We start from the raw sequence: 14,631 nt of genomic DNA, 5'->3' as shown, positions 1-14,631 counted from the left end.
AAATCGCCTGTCTCCCAAAATTAAAATTGAAATGGAAGACACAATAACGATACATCATTGTACTCTTAATAGCGCTAATAATTTAGCTTCAAAGACCAGACCTTCCATGTTCCGAAAAGGTTCATGGTGTTAAGATTATAGCCAGGGAAATTTTATTTCTGAATTTGTGAAATTAGTCATTTATTTATTTAATTTGTAAGACAATGAGAGCTGTTGTTCCGATGAAAGATTCTTATAAATAGGAACCGATCGAGGGACTGTCTACTCCGGTAACTTGTGTAGATCTCCGAATGCCACCTTGTTTCCACTGGATGGCTTACTTCTGCCACTGCCTCTCTTCATTCCACACAAGGAACACTTCGTGCCATGCGCGGAACACACTGGCCACCCATGGCGTGTGGAACCTGGTGTACACGATTTTCGAAATGGAAAACAACTTGGAACCAATAACAAATGAATCAGGCACGTACGCAGGAATTTGTTTCGGGGGGGACCAATTTGTTTCGGGGGGGGGGGGAATCCTTCAAACCCATTATTCTGTGAGAAAAATCAGAAAATTATGGGAAAATGAAAAAAATCGTGAGATTTCGAGGGAGGGGGGGGGGGGCGGGCCCGGAGGCCCCCCTGCGTACGTCCCTGAAATGAATATAGCTAAGCTAGTGAAAATTAAAGACGGTTTTAAGTTAACTCACTGTCACTATTTTTTTTTGGTTCCATTGCTACTGAATCCTCGTAAAACTGAGCCCATTTAGCTGAACCCCAGTGCAGATCAACCCCATTTAATTGAACATCCGTGTAACTGAACCCCCGCGTTACTGGACACCCGTGCAACTGAGCCCAATTTAACTGAACCCTCGTGCAACTCAATTCCCTCACTCGGTTTTCAGTATTCTACAAATATGACGCAATACCATGAGAATTGTTTGTCAAACAGTTCGTGGTAACGAACTGTAAGTAAGGAGCGACCCGGCTCAATAGTAACCGAAACTCTAAAAAACAGAATTTTGATACCAATAGGTAAATCAAAAGAATCAGATGTTTATGCTGATTTCAAATATATAAGTTTCATCAAGTTTAGTCGTACCCATCAAAAGTTACGGGCCTGAGAAAATTTGCCTTATTTACGAAAAAAGGGAGAAACACCCCTTTAAAAGTCATGAAAATCACATCATCAAATGCAGCTTATCAGATAACCCTACTAATGAGGTTTAAAGCTCCAATCGGCAAAATGTGTAATTTTGTATTTTTTGCCATAAGAAAGATCACGGATGCGTGTTTGTTTTTTGTTTTTGTTTTTATTCCCAGGGGTGATCGTATCGACCCAGTGGTCCTAGAATATCGCAGGAGGGCTCATTCGAACGGAAATTAAAAGTTTTATTGGCCTTTTTAAATGACCAATAAATGGAGGGCACCTATACTTCCTCCCACGCTCATTTTTTTCCCAAAGTCACCCGATCAAAATTTAGAGATAGCCATTTTGTTCAGCAAGGTCGAAAAATACAATAACTATTCCTTTGAGAATGACTTAATCCCCCACAGTCCTGTGGGGAAGGTCTGCAAGCTATGGACTTTGCCCAATGTTTACATACAGTATTGGTTATTGGGAAGTATAGAGAAGTTTTCAGGGGGAACTTTTCTGGTAGTTGGGGGGAGGGGTCGGGTGTTTCGTCGGAGGATCTTTCCACGGAGGAAGTTTTCGTGGGGGAAGGGACATTGCTATGGAGGGGGAGCTTGATTTCCCGGCATTATTTAAAAACGATTATAAATTAAATAAAAAAACAATTTTTTCAACTGAAAGTAAGGAGCAACGTCAAAACTTAAAATGAACAAAAATTATTATGTATATGATTGGGTTCGCCCCTTGTCATTACGCTAAAGTTTTTTTGTATTTTCATCAGGGATATTTATTCTAATTATCGAACGGCCCTTGTGATTAAGGGGTCATTCTTGAAGAATTGGAACAAAATTTGAACTTCATCGTAAAGAGCGAGGTATTAACTAGGGGGCGAACCCCCTAATATACGTTATAAGAATATAAAAATATAGAAGTTTATTACGGAAGTTAATTCGTAAGTTACGTCAGCTCAAAATTTCGAGAAAGCTATTCAGCCAAAAAAAAAGTAAGATTAATGTGTAAATTTCGTTTTAATTATTCATGTACGGTGAGCCAAAATCAAAGCCGCATTAATTCATAAACGTTCAGAAATTAAATTTAAAAAAAAAACAAGTGTGTTTAACTGAAACTATGGAGCGACATAAAAACTTAAAGCGAACAGAAATTATTCCGTATATGAAAGGGGCTGTCCCCTCCTCAACGCCTCGTTCTTTACGCTAAAGTTTAACTCTGTCTCACAATTTTTTTAAAACAATAAATAAAACTTTAGTGCAAAGAGCGAGGCGTTGAGGAGGGGACAGCCCCTTTCATATACAGAATAATTTCTGTTCGTTTTAAGTTTTAATGTCACTCCTTACTTTCAGTTAAAAAAACTTTTTTTTTTGTTTAATTTTCTAAAGTCATGAAATAATGAGAATTGGCGTACTAACATTGTCTGGTGTGAAAAAGCGATCCAGATAGGTTGGGAAAATTTATTTCCCCCTCCCAGCATCCTTAATGTTTTTCCTAAATCGTCTGCTAAATGAAAGTGGAGACCCAACAACCGGGAAAAACATGTCAAAACGAAGATTGACAATTGGACAAGGGTGAGTGAATATCAATCATGACCATTCCTAAACGTTCTCACCTGGGTTAGTTTTCTTTATTTGTATCAAACTTGTATGCCTCTATTATTGAATTAATTAGCCGGCTTGCAGGTTGATAGAATATTTTAATTGAAATTCAAGAGTGGTCATAGCAGGATATTCAACTGAAAATATTGTTGTTTGTACTGAGTTTATAGTAACGTTTTTGTTTTTCCTTTGTATAAATCGGGGGCACCATTCACAAATTGGCAAGGCAAAAAAAGAAATAAAAAGAACGTCACTACAATTAAATCTGAAAAAAATACACAATTTTTTTTTCTTGCGCGAATCAGGATACGGGGGCATTTCATTTCCTCCAGAAGGGGGGAATTTTAAATGGGGGGATATGTCAGACACCACTTTTATGTCTAAAATTCACTTCACCGGAGAAAAAAACAAGTTGACGGTCTAAACGACTCACAATAAGCAAAAACACAAATGAAGACAAAGACCCTGGTGGTCCACCAGTGGTGGAGATAGTAACATCAACTTAAATAACTGTTTCGAAATCTAACATTTTCAAGTTTTGTCGAGTCTCATGTTTTGGGACTCTGGTAATACCGAGGGGTCGCGCCAACATTCAGAAATCTCGTCCACCAGTTGGTGCGTGCCAAGCATGATGGATCTCCACCAAGCATTTTAAAGACTGCGGCACGTGGTGGGGCATTACAGGACGCGTGGTGCTTCGACATGTACGTGTGGTGGCGGAAGGCCGGTGACCCCTCAGGTGCCCTTAAAGGACATGGACTTACAATATTAAAAGCAGCCCAAAGATAGATAACTGCAACGACGAAAATGTTTCGGGCTCAAAGCTAATGTCGATCATCCCAGTCTCCTGCTTAATTAAAAAATCACTATTAATCGAACTAATTATTTAGTAGCTGTTCATGCAAATAAAATACCTCGTACAGAATATCAATTAACTTAACTATAGACCTTCGAATACCCAAAAAGTACAGAAGAAATTTGAACTAATTATCTATGGAAGCACTACGCAGTAAGACATACGTTAACAGCAACATGAATAGCTGCCATTTTTGGTTGTAACTGGAGCTACGAATACGGATTTAATACCATACAGGTAGATGATCTTTAAATAGACCACTCAGAACCTGAATTCACCGTGTCAACCTTTTATGTATATATATATATATATATATATATATATATATATATATATATATATATATATATATATATATATATATTTATTCTAGGATCGAAGATCTTGATTGACTTAAATTTCTTCATATTTCGAATAGACAGGGACAAAAAACTGGACATATTTTTGTAGGTGGCCGGCGTTTACCCCCTCCCAAGGCCGTACCCAGGATTTTTTTTCGAAGGGGGTTTTACTCAGTTTTTTTCTTTGGGGGGGGGGGTTACACAAAAAAACCTCAATAAACGCACACAAAATTTGTTTATATCCATTTTTGTTACGTTTTTACTAGTCAAACAAACATTTCGGGGGGGGGGGGGTCAAACCCCCTCGTGGGTACGACCTTGCTCCCTCCCCCTGGCGATTATCCTTCCGGCAAAATACCCTCCCGGAGTAATATAAGGCTTTCCGAATTTGAGAATTTTATTTGACTTTTCTTTTTTTATTTTCCGTGGAGGGAAGGAATTTTGGTACTTGTGTATTATGCACCACTCAATCAAGTTCACGCTGTGTAAAACTCGAGAACAAACAGTTGGCTTCGTTAGTTTCTTTCAGCTTAGCGCGAAACAAGACAAAGACAAGTGACAGAATAGATGTGAAATATATAATGTGGGCTATATTTTTACACATAAGGGGGAGGGGTAATGTATCTGGATAGTTTGAAGTCAGAAAACAATTCTTACTTCATAATATGCAAAACAATTGTACCTAACACATTTGTCATGCAGACTCGCTATATTTAACCCCCCCCCCCCTAATCTGCAAATATATAGCCCATTGAGATTTATTTAAATTATTTAAAAATTAATTTATTATTTAAAAACGATCAGAAATTAAATTTAAAAAAAACAAGTTTTTTTCAACAGAAAGTAAGAAGCAACATCAAAACTTAAAACGAACAGAAATTATTACGTGTATGAAAGGAGTTACCCCTTCCACAAGACCTTGCTTTTTGCGCTAAAGTTTTGATTTTTGTCCTAATTAAGAACGATTCCTGAAACACAATGCCCGTTTAATTAGAACAATAAGCTTTGTTTTAAACACATTGTTTAACTTTAAACCAAATTTGGACCATATATTTATAAATTAGGGGGGGGATGGTAAAGTATAGCGAGTCTGCATGCTAAACTTTCAAGAGGATTGGCACTTTCAAGAGGATTCTTAAGGACCATTTAGTTAAGAATCAAACTGAATAATAATTTTTTTTTTTTTTTTTTTTTTTTTTTTTTTTTGTTTTTTTTTTTGTGGAGTTGATGTCCCCTGAATGTTTAGTTTTGTTTTATGGTGGTCTTCTCTGCGCTATGACTCCCAGACCTCAGGTATGACTATCAATATTTATTGCTGAAACTTGTATAGTTCACTAAGGAGTAGCATTCATGAAGACGGGTTAAATTTTATTGCTTTCGCACCATTTTATTACAGTCCAGTAATTATAAGCCTTATGACTGAATTAACCCATAAACCTCAATTTTGCTACCTAGCCTCAGAAATAAGCAGAGTTGATTGAATTGGAATTTATATAGTTTTAAATACAAGCTAAAAGGGCTGTACATGGCTTAAGTTTTGATTTTTTAATATTTTGGATAAGAGTTATGAATAATATCGTAACAGCTATTATGATGTTGGTTTTACCTGACAATACACATAATTCTGTTTCGACGATAGGGATTCGCTTATAGTAATAATAATTTTTTTTTTTTTTTTTTTTTTTTTTTTTTTTTTTTTTGTGAGTCTATTTAATATAATTGATAAATTTAGTTTATTTATTCTAATTTTTTCTATAGTTTCCAGTTTATCTATATTTTCTTTTCTTCTCCTTCATATGTGAGTAAGTGATCATTTTAAATTTTCTTTTGTTTTTTATCTCTGAGTATGTAATTCATATGTCATCCCTCTTTGTACAGGCCAATGAGCCTTTGAGGGATTAATAACATGTAATATTATATGTGTATTTAATGAAGAATAAAACTTATCTTATCTTATCTTAAATGTGTTAGGTACAATTATTCTGCTTATTAAGAAGAAAGAATTGTTTTCTGACTTGAAACTCCAACTGTCACTTGTCTTTGTCTTGTATCGCGCTAAGCTGAAAGAAACTAACGAAGAAACCGGTTTGTTTTCAAGTTTTACACAGCGTAAACTTGAGTGAGTGACGCATAATACACAAGTACCAAAATTCCTTCCCCCTAGGGAAAATAAAAAACAAACAAACAAGACTCAAATTAAATTCTCAAATTTGGAAAGCCTTTTTTTCCACTAGAACCATTTTTTAATATACAACTTAATGCAAAAATGCTTCTCTTTTGGTGTTCTCTATTGTTAAACAAACACAACTTAAAAAGAATAGGGACATTTTTTCCAAGACGGTGCAATTTAAATCGGTGAATATTTCGGCCCTATGTCCAAGGGCCGTCTTCAGCACAACATTAAAGAAAAAATATATATATAAACAACTTACATTAAAATACGAAGTTTAAAACTAAAAATGCTTTTAAAAAACCTTGAAAACAGCCCCAGCATCCTTACTTCAACTAAGTTCAACCAGGACTGAAAAATAAAATAATGAGAGAGGATGAAGTCATTCAAACGAAATAAAATGAAATTATCAACTGCAAGTTTTCAAAGCTAATCTTTTTTTTAGCAGCTAGTCTTAAAGGCCTTTTGTAACGGTTTCAATACTATGGTTAGTTGTTTCGCCAAATTTTTTTGTTATATAATTTTTAATTAAATTTGAGCATAAGGAATTAAGTGACTATTCTCCTAAATCAAAATTTGTAGAAACATTTTTTTTTATTTTAAGCTTCATTTTGATGTATTCCCGAATTACATGTTTTATCCCCAAATTACTAATAATGTGAGAATATTTTTTTTAAAGTTTTTAAAAGCATTTTTAGTTTTAAACTTCGTATTTTAATGTAAGTTGTTTATATATATATTTTTTCTTTAATGTTGTGCTAGGGCCGAAATATTCACCGATTTAAATTGCACTGTCTTGGAAAAAAATGTCCCTATTGTTTTTAAGTTGTGTTTGTTTGATATGGAAAGGCAGTGTGGTCTTCGTCAATATTCTCTATTGTTAGCTATAGCCCGGGGCAATTTGGCCTCTGAGTGAGTAAAATATTAATACAATTTATAAGCTTCACAAAATTGGAACATTTTTCCCAAGTTCACTAAATTTTGTCAAAATTTTACAAAGCTTTAGTGACTTTTCCCAAAATTGCTCCAATCCAACTATAAATAATCTCAATCTAGGAACACAACTCAGCTGTGTCATTTGTTGAACCTTCAGCAGAAATACACAACATTTAAGCATTTTAAGTTCTAAACTATAAGCAAGCCTGTATCCAGGAGGGAGGAGGGCTAGGGGGTTTGACGCCCCCCCCTTCCAATTTTCGTCCGGCTCGTAAAAACGTTAAAAAACATGCATAAAATCAAATTTTTTATGTTTTTTTTTAAGTTTTTGTTAACCCCCTAAAAAAATCGTGGGATATGGTCTTGATCATGTCTCACAATATGTCAATTATAACAATATAAAATAATTCGACAACTATCTGCAATTAGAGAGTGACTGTCTTTTTATTGTAAGAATATATAGAACCGTTGGACACGCCCATAAGGGAATGCAAACTATTGTATAGACGCAATGTAGAATAATGTCATAATTCGGAAGAGCAAGAATATGTTTTGGAGTTTTTATTATTGCTGAAATTTTGAAGCTAGTTCTAAATAGTTTTTGATTATTAAATAATTTTAATACCATCCGTTCGTACCCTTTGAGGGTGTATAAAGTTTATGACTAGATTGGAGCTAAAACGTCTAGTAGCAACGAAAGGGGTATAACCTGTATCCTTTAGGCTAAAAACATATGACAAAAAAAATAAATGAATAATAAAATTAAATACCCGAGATAAACGAGGGTAATGTCAGCCAGTGGACAGAAAATAAGCGAAAAATTACTCAAGCAGATATTTCGGCAAGGACCTCCGCTAAGCCGCGTGTAGTGCTCAAAAAAGAAGAAAAACTTTTCTTGGCTATTTAATTTTATTATTCATTCATTTTTATTTCTTGTTTTACACACGTCAATTATAGCTACTGTGGTCTTAGAATGTATTTACGTCGAACTATAGAAATCCTGTTTTGGGGCGTAGATCGTTATTAAAACTAATTGAAATAGAAACTAGATGCATACAAAAGTTCGTAAAGAAGTTACAGCTCTTGTAAACTTTATTTATTTTCAATTGATTTGACTTCGTTAGTCTTGGCATAAGTTTTACAAGCAATATAATTAAGGGTACTGATTTGCTTTGCTTTACCCCCCCCCCCCCGCAAGTGCAAATATATAGCCCAAATTTGTTTCTAAACTATTATATATTCATCCTATTTTATTTCATTAGTATTAACCAAACTTGACTTCGTTCGTGTGTTAGGTATAATGCACCAGTACCTAATTAAGTTCTCACTCCTCTCGTCCTAAAAAAAACCATGGGGCTAGAAATGTAAAATAAATAAATAACTGGATAATTTCTAGCACCATGCTGTTTGGACATAATGAACCTTTGTGATAAATGATGTAAAGATCAATTCGTAGCCCATTATCTGCGAAAGGTTATGGTGAAGATTAAATATCATTTTGGCAGTTTGTTCTCATTCCGTTTTTATTTCAATTTTTAATCTGAAATTTAAACCCAATTTAAAAATAATTAAATGTTTTAAGATAGTCCAAGCTGCCTGATTCGTTCAAGGTACGGTCAACACATTTTTTCAATTTTCTTTGCCGATGGCTGCATCAATTTTCCTCATTTCTATCGTCACTTAGCTTTTAGAGAACTTGTTTTTTCCGAGGTTATGCGAATGAGAAATATATATATTTTAGTTAGTTTATGGCTCTTAATCAAATGGACAGGAAGTGGATGTATCCCTCCTATTGTTGCATTACGGTCAAACGATTAACAAAGAGAAGAAAATTGTGCGTGGCTTTATATTGTTGCGAGGGGTTTTGCCCTTTAAAAATCATAAACACTAATTGGCGCGCGCCACGCATGGTGGCGATGTACCATGCGTTTTGAGAGCAAGTGCGACGAGGCATGGGTATACCTATACATGACACATAGTTCACTGAGAATGGTGTAACAAGTGGTGCTCTGTGACATTCACCAGGTGACAGAGAGTGGGCAACCCTTTGTATTATTCTCTCATAATCAAAGGCTTCAGAATACTATATACCAATAACGCATTTTAAGCCATCTCCGTGTGAATTTCCTGTGTGGGCAGAACCGAGTCTATATAGCCGATTAGTTAATATGTTAATAAATCTTATAGCCAACACCTGTGCCAGAATCGCCAGTCAGAGTCAGGGCTGCTTTCCCAAGATGTTGGTATTTCAGTCCTCTGCTTGGGAAAACTGTATATATTAAATATTTACGTTTTACGGATGAAGTTTGCCAGATAGTGCTTTTCGTCCACTCGTCTGGGACCAAACGAAAAGCACGATATCCTCGAATGACATGGGAGAGGATATCCGGGTTGCAGCGGTAGCTAGCAACCTAGTAAGAGCCGATCATATAAGAAAGGATTCAAAGGAAATTGGAACCTCATGGGAGGGGATAAAGATTAAAATTTTGAGTATATTGGGCTATAGGAGAAGCGTATGCCGCTGTGTGGGCCTTTTTTTTTTTTTTTTTTTTTTAAAAAACATGGAATATTTTGGGATACTTCTAATGTGTACTACACACTCGAGAATTTGTGACGCTAACAAACTAGTCAAGCAACTTCTGTGAACAGGCAATTGCTTTGGCTTGCTAGGCAAACAGGGTTTTCTCATTCCGTGAACAATATTTGAACTTTAGTTTTTTGGGGCTGAGGGCCAAAAAAGGTACCTAGGTTTGGTTAGGTTACGTATTTAATATAATGGGCTCTGGGCATCTTTGTTAGTTTTCATAATTTTGTTACTAAAGCATTTTATTTTCACCAGATTTTGTTTGATTTCATTAGCATTAACCAAACATCACTTGTCGAGTGTGAAGTATATAATAGAGAAGTACCTATTTTAAAGGTGAGCATTTGGAAAAATTCTCATCTGTTCAATTGTTAAATTCTCTGTGGCTGCCCTGGTCAGAGTTAGTCACGCTCATTCTTCCCAGGGGATATATAAACCATCGGGTTCCTCAATGCAATTTACTGACGTTTGGAGTCCAGGGATGGAAGACACGGATTCTACCCACTACAGATGCTATGGGACTAAAATAAAAAGTTAGTGAACGAATTCTCAAATCGAGTACGGTAGATATTTGTTAATAGCATAGGTCTTTTGACCTATCAGAGCGGTGTTATCATAGGTCATTCTTGCTTAATTTTATATATTTATGGGATTACAAATAATTCGCAAGTTGCGTGATTCGCAATTCGCATGTTACTTTTCCTCTTTTCTTTTATGTGGTGAGATTTTGAGAGAATTTAGGCTTATTAAACTGCTCTGTTCAGTTACTAATTTTTACTATCATTATTCTCTATACTTAGGAGAAGGTATAACAAAATTTAAATATATATTTTTTAATAGAAACTTATATTCTGATAAAAAAAGTGAAAATTTCATGGCAAATTTATCTAATGAAAAATTACGAATACACTGGATTATTCGCAAACATTGTGTTCAATTTATAAGAGACGGAAGTCACATTGAAACAGGGCAAAGCAAATAGAATAGCCTACTTAATATGATGAGATAATAGCGATTATAACACACACACACACACACATATTATTATATATTATGTGTAATAAATGTGTAATATTATAATAAATGTGTAATATTATTATATATAATAATATTATATTATTATAATATTATTATTATTATGTATTATATTATTATAGTATTATATTATTATATGATATCATAATATTATTATGAGATCATAATAATATTATGAGATTTCCATTTAAAGCTTTCACATTACATTATGAGTGTTCAGACATTAAATTATCTCCCTTCATTTAAAACAAGTGCTGTGTCCCCAAGATGAACATATTTTCTAGACATCTGTCACGGCATATTGAATTACGTGGTGGTTGATATCCAAAACCTATGTAAAAGGAACCCTTGTTGGAATTCTTCAAGTCCATTTAATGCCAGAGTTCATCATCAGCAGAAAAAAGACCACACAAAACACGTTTGTTATGGCAATAAAGATGCTTTTTTGGGAATAAGAAGCTTAAGCTTCTATTGCCCGTCACTCATGTGTCTTATCAGCATCTTAGGGAATGAATGTCTTGCTTGTAATTTTTGACTTCAGATATAATTTTGTGAAGGTTGGCAATGTGGAAATCACACACGAGTGGGGCTTCCCCCTGAACATATTTGATAATCAGATACTTATGCACAGATGGTGGGGCATTCTCGTCGCAAATCTTTGAATATTTACTATTCCCCAATCCGCCAAGAATCTCGAGAATTTATAGATGATTTGAACGTAGAGCACGTTCAAACCGTGAAAACTTTGATAGTTTGGTCCTCTCCTGAAAAAATTCCTCCCGGCCTGAAGATTTACGTTCAAACCATGAAAACGTTGATATTTTGGCCCTCTCTTGAAATGCCTATTCCTCCCGGCCTGAAGACCTAGGACGTGAACATCTTTGGGCAAAGTCGGGCCATTTACTAGGTAGCATATGATTTCAAAATCGAAATACACTATGTACCAAAAATCAGTTGTCAGCTACTACTTTGGAAGTTACTAGCAAAAATGTCGTTCTAAGTGCACCCGAGAAGGAAAATCAACTAGGGAAAGGGATAATGCTGAAAGAAACCATATTTTTTAGTCTCTCTGTGTATCCTTTTTACTGCGTATTTTAATCATTTGTGGATTCATTCGGCAAGGGGGGAGTATATAACATCTGTTTACGGTGTAAGTATCGCTTGTAAAGGTTTATCGACTAATTTCTTGCCCCTAAAATGCCATATTGGTTCTTGTTTGTCGCAAGAGCGTCATCAGGAAACATTCAGAGTGGGGTGGGGGGGGGGGTAAGTAGAGCCGTGATTTGTTTTTACCAAGATTTAAAGGGAAGAGTGTGATTTCGGTTTTGATGGGACAATTCCTACATTCAGGTCTCTAAACATTTTAGAATAAATTCACCTATTGCAAAAAGATATCCATAAGGGGTTGGTCTAAGGATCCCCAGCAGCGGTCCTATGCGTATTCTCCCCGTAAAATGCCCCCATGGGATATTCACCCCTGGAAAACTCCGAAGTGAGGGGGTGGGGGGAAGTGTTTCGACACCTGGCCCTTTTCTAGGCTGTATTTTGGGTTCTAAGTGTTTACCCCACCGCCCCCTCCGCAGAGAAAACCCTCCCGTTGAAAATACCCCCCGCGGAAAATAAGGCCTTCCATATTTGAGTATTTTATTTGAGCTTTGTTTTTTATTTTCCGTAGGGGGAAGGAATTTTGGTACTTGTGTATTATACGCCACTCAATCAAGTAGTGTGGTCAAGTCAAGTTTTACACGTTGTGTAAAACTTGAAAACAAACCGGTTTCTTCGTTAATTTCTTTCAGCTTAGCATGAGACATGACAAAGACAAGTGACAGAATAGATGGGAAATATAATTTGGGCTAAATATTTGCACTTGGGGGGGGGAAATATTTGGACAGTTTGAAGTCAGAAAACGATTCTTAGTTCCTAATATACAGAATAATTGTAGGCTACCTAACACATATTGCATGCAGACCGGCTATACTTCATCTCCTCTCCTCCCCCTTTTGTGCAAATATATAGCCCAGATTTGTTTTAAAGTAACGAAGAAACCGGTTTGTTCTTGAGTTTTACACATCGTAAACTTGAGTTAGTGGCGTATAATACACAAGTGACAAAATTCCTTGATGTAAATTCATCTGTCCATAGTGTTTACGCACCTGAATCAAATATACTTAACTGTCAATTTTAATTTAAAGTAAAGTTTCAACTCAAAGATAATTATTTCTCTACATTAAAATATGTCTTAGTAGCACATCTCTCAACGAATTTACATATGAATTTGATTGGGATTTTTTCGTGGAAACCCCTTCGTAAACACGTCATTAGTATTCACACTAGGGGCTACCTAGATAAGGCTGTTTGATTTTAGATTGATGGATGAGATAGGGACAAAACCCTAGTTTGACATGTGATTAACATGAAAAATAGTCTGAACTGGAATGGAAGCGGTGAACATTTGTTAAAGGGTGTTCAAAGTTCCTTATCTTAATTTATTCTATCCTTATCTGACTGAACTAAAATTCATTTGCATGTCTGTCTCTCAGAAGGCCTTCATCTATTCTTTTCTATTTATTTGGGTAGTAATAGAATTGAAGTCAGCCCAATTTAACCTTGAACGGAAATAAACATTGAGATTAATATTGACCGCCATTACGGGGTTTTGGAACATGTAAAATTCTGTTAGAACATATTAAATCCTGTTTGTACAGCGAAATATAGAACCCTTATCAGGATAAAATATACGTAAGCTTTATGTTCTCTGCGAAAAATAGGCTAGTATTATGCGATGGGCTTACTGTTGTAACTTGCACCAAAAAGACAAAATACTTATATTATTGGATTCATTGAGATCAAATATATTCATTGAGTCAGCCAGAATTAGTATATTAAAACAAACTTGTTTAAAAAATAGGGAAATTTATTTAGCTCCGCGTGTTTTCAATGTATTTTTCAATTTAAAAAAATGCAAAGCAAATCTCAAAGCTGAATCTCAATTTATCGAATTTTCATTCCATGCTACAGTGTTAAACTGTTGGAAGGCAAATAAATAACGCATGACAGTTGCATATCAGTATTCAGCTACCAGCCACGTGTATAGATAGGAACAGTTTCATTTCCAGCTGTATCTAGTAAAAAATTAGGGGGGCTAAAACGTTATTTAATAAATGTCAAAATGGGTGCCAGATTCTGATACAGGATTTATGGTTACGATTCGTTAAAAAAAAATGATTAAGCTAAAGGTTGTAAGTGTCAGTTTTTCAGGTGTTTTAAGAGGAGCCGGCGTTTACCCTCCCCCTGGTGAATACCCCCCATCTGCGGCTGGGGGGTTTCTGACGTAATGAGCACCCTCCGAAGTTTCTGCGACCATGAGGTGGAGGTGGGGATGAGGCAGGGGCAGGGGCAGTCTTCCTCCTATAAGAAATAGATTCTGCTCATTTTGGGGTTTAATGTTACCCTTTACTAGGTGCGTAGCTCCAGCATTTTTATTGAGGGGAGGGGGCAAGAGGGGTCTTCATCCTGAGTCAATAGACATGGGCTATATAATAAGTTTTCTCAAAATTATTGGGGAACACCTGCTCTCCCGTGCCCCCTCGAAACGACGCCACTGCCCTTTAATTTAATAATAACAGTGTAGACCAGAAATATTCCCATAAATCAAGAGGGATTAAATATCAATTTCACTTTTTTGATTTTTTTTTTTTTACCCCCCCCCCCCGTCTCATTGAAGGCTCAATGTGAGTTAGATCTTTTGGCATTAAAATGTACCCTTTGAGGCATCTCCCTTCCTCCCTAACTACAAAATAATCAAAGAACCCCAATGTTTAAAAGCCCAAAGGTTTAAAGCCCTTACATGCAAATGTTTCAAATTAGAAAACAACAGAGAATTTACCTAAGACAGTGAAAATTTTTTAGACCTTAAAAATACTCCGTATAGGAGTGGGAATATCGCTTCCTCATCCCCACCTCCGTTTCATGGTTGTACAAA

General features: G+C 35.7%; 1 protein-coding gene across 2 annotated transcripts in view; it reads left to right on the top strand.

Moving 5' to 3' along the window:
- Positions 1-14,631, top strand: part of LOC148942905 (caveolin-1-like) — a 33,804-nt gene that overhangs the window by 13,694 nt on the left and 5,479 nt on the right. The window lies entirely within an intron of this gene.

The sequence above is a fragment of the Artemia sp. Qi Xiang Cuo genome, chromosome 16 (assembly GCF_049724085.1).
Source record: "Artemia sp. Qi Xiang Cuo chromosome 16, ASM4972408v1, whole genome shotgun sequence".
Lineage (NCBI taxonomy): Eukaryota > Metazoa > Arthropoda > Branchiopoda > Anostraca > Artemiidae > Artemia > Artemia sp. Qi Xiang Cuo.
Note: the sequence above shows the minus strand (reverse complement) of the source record. Positions and strands in the feature narration are given on the sequence as shown.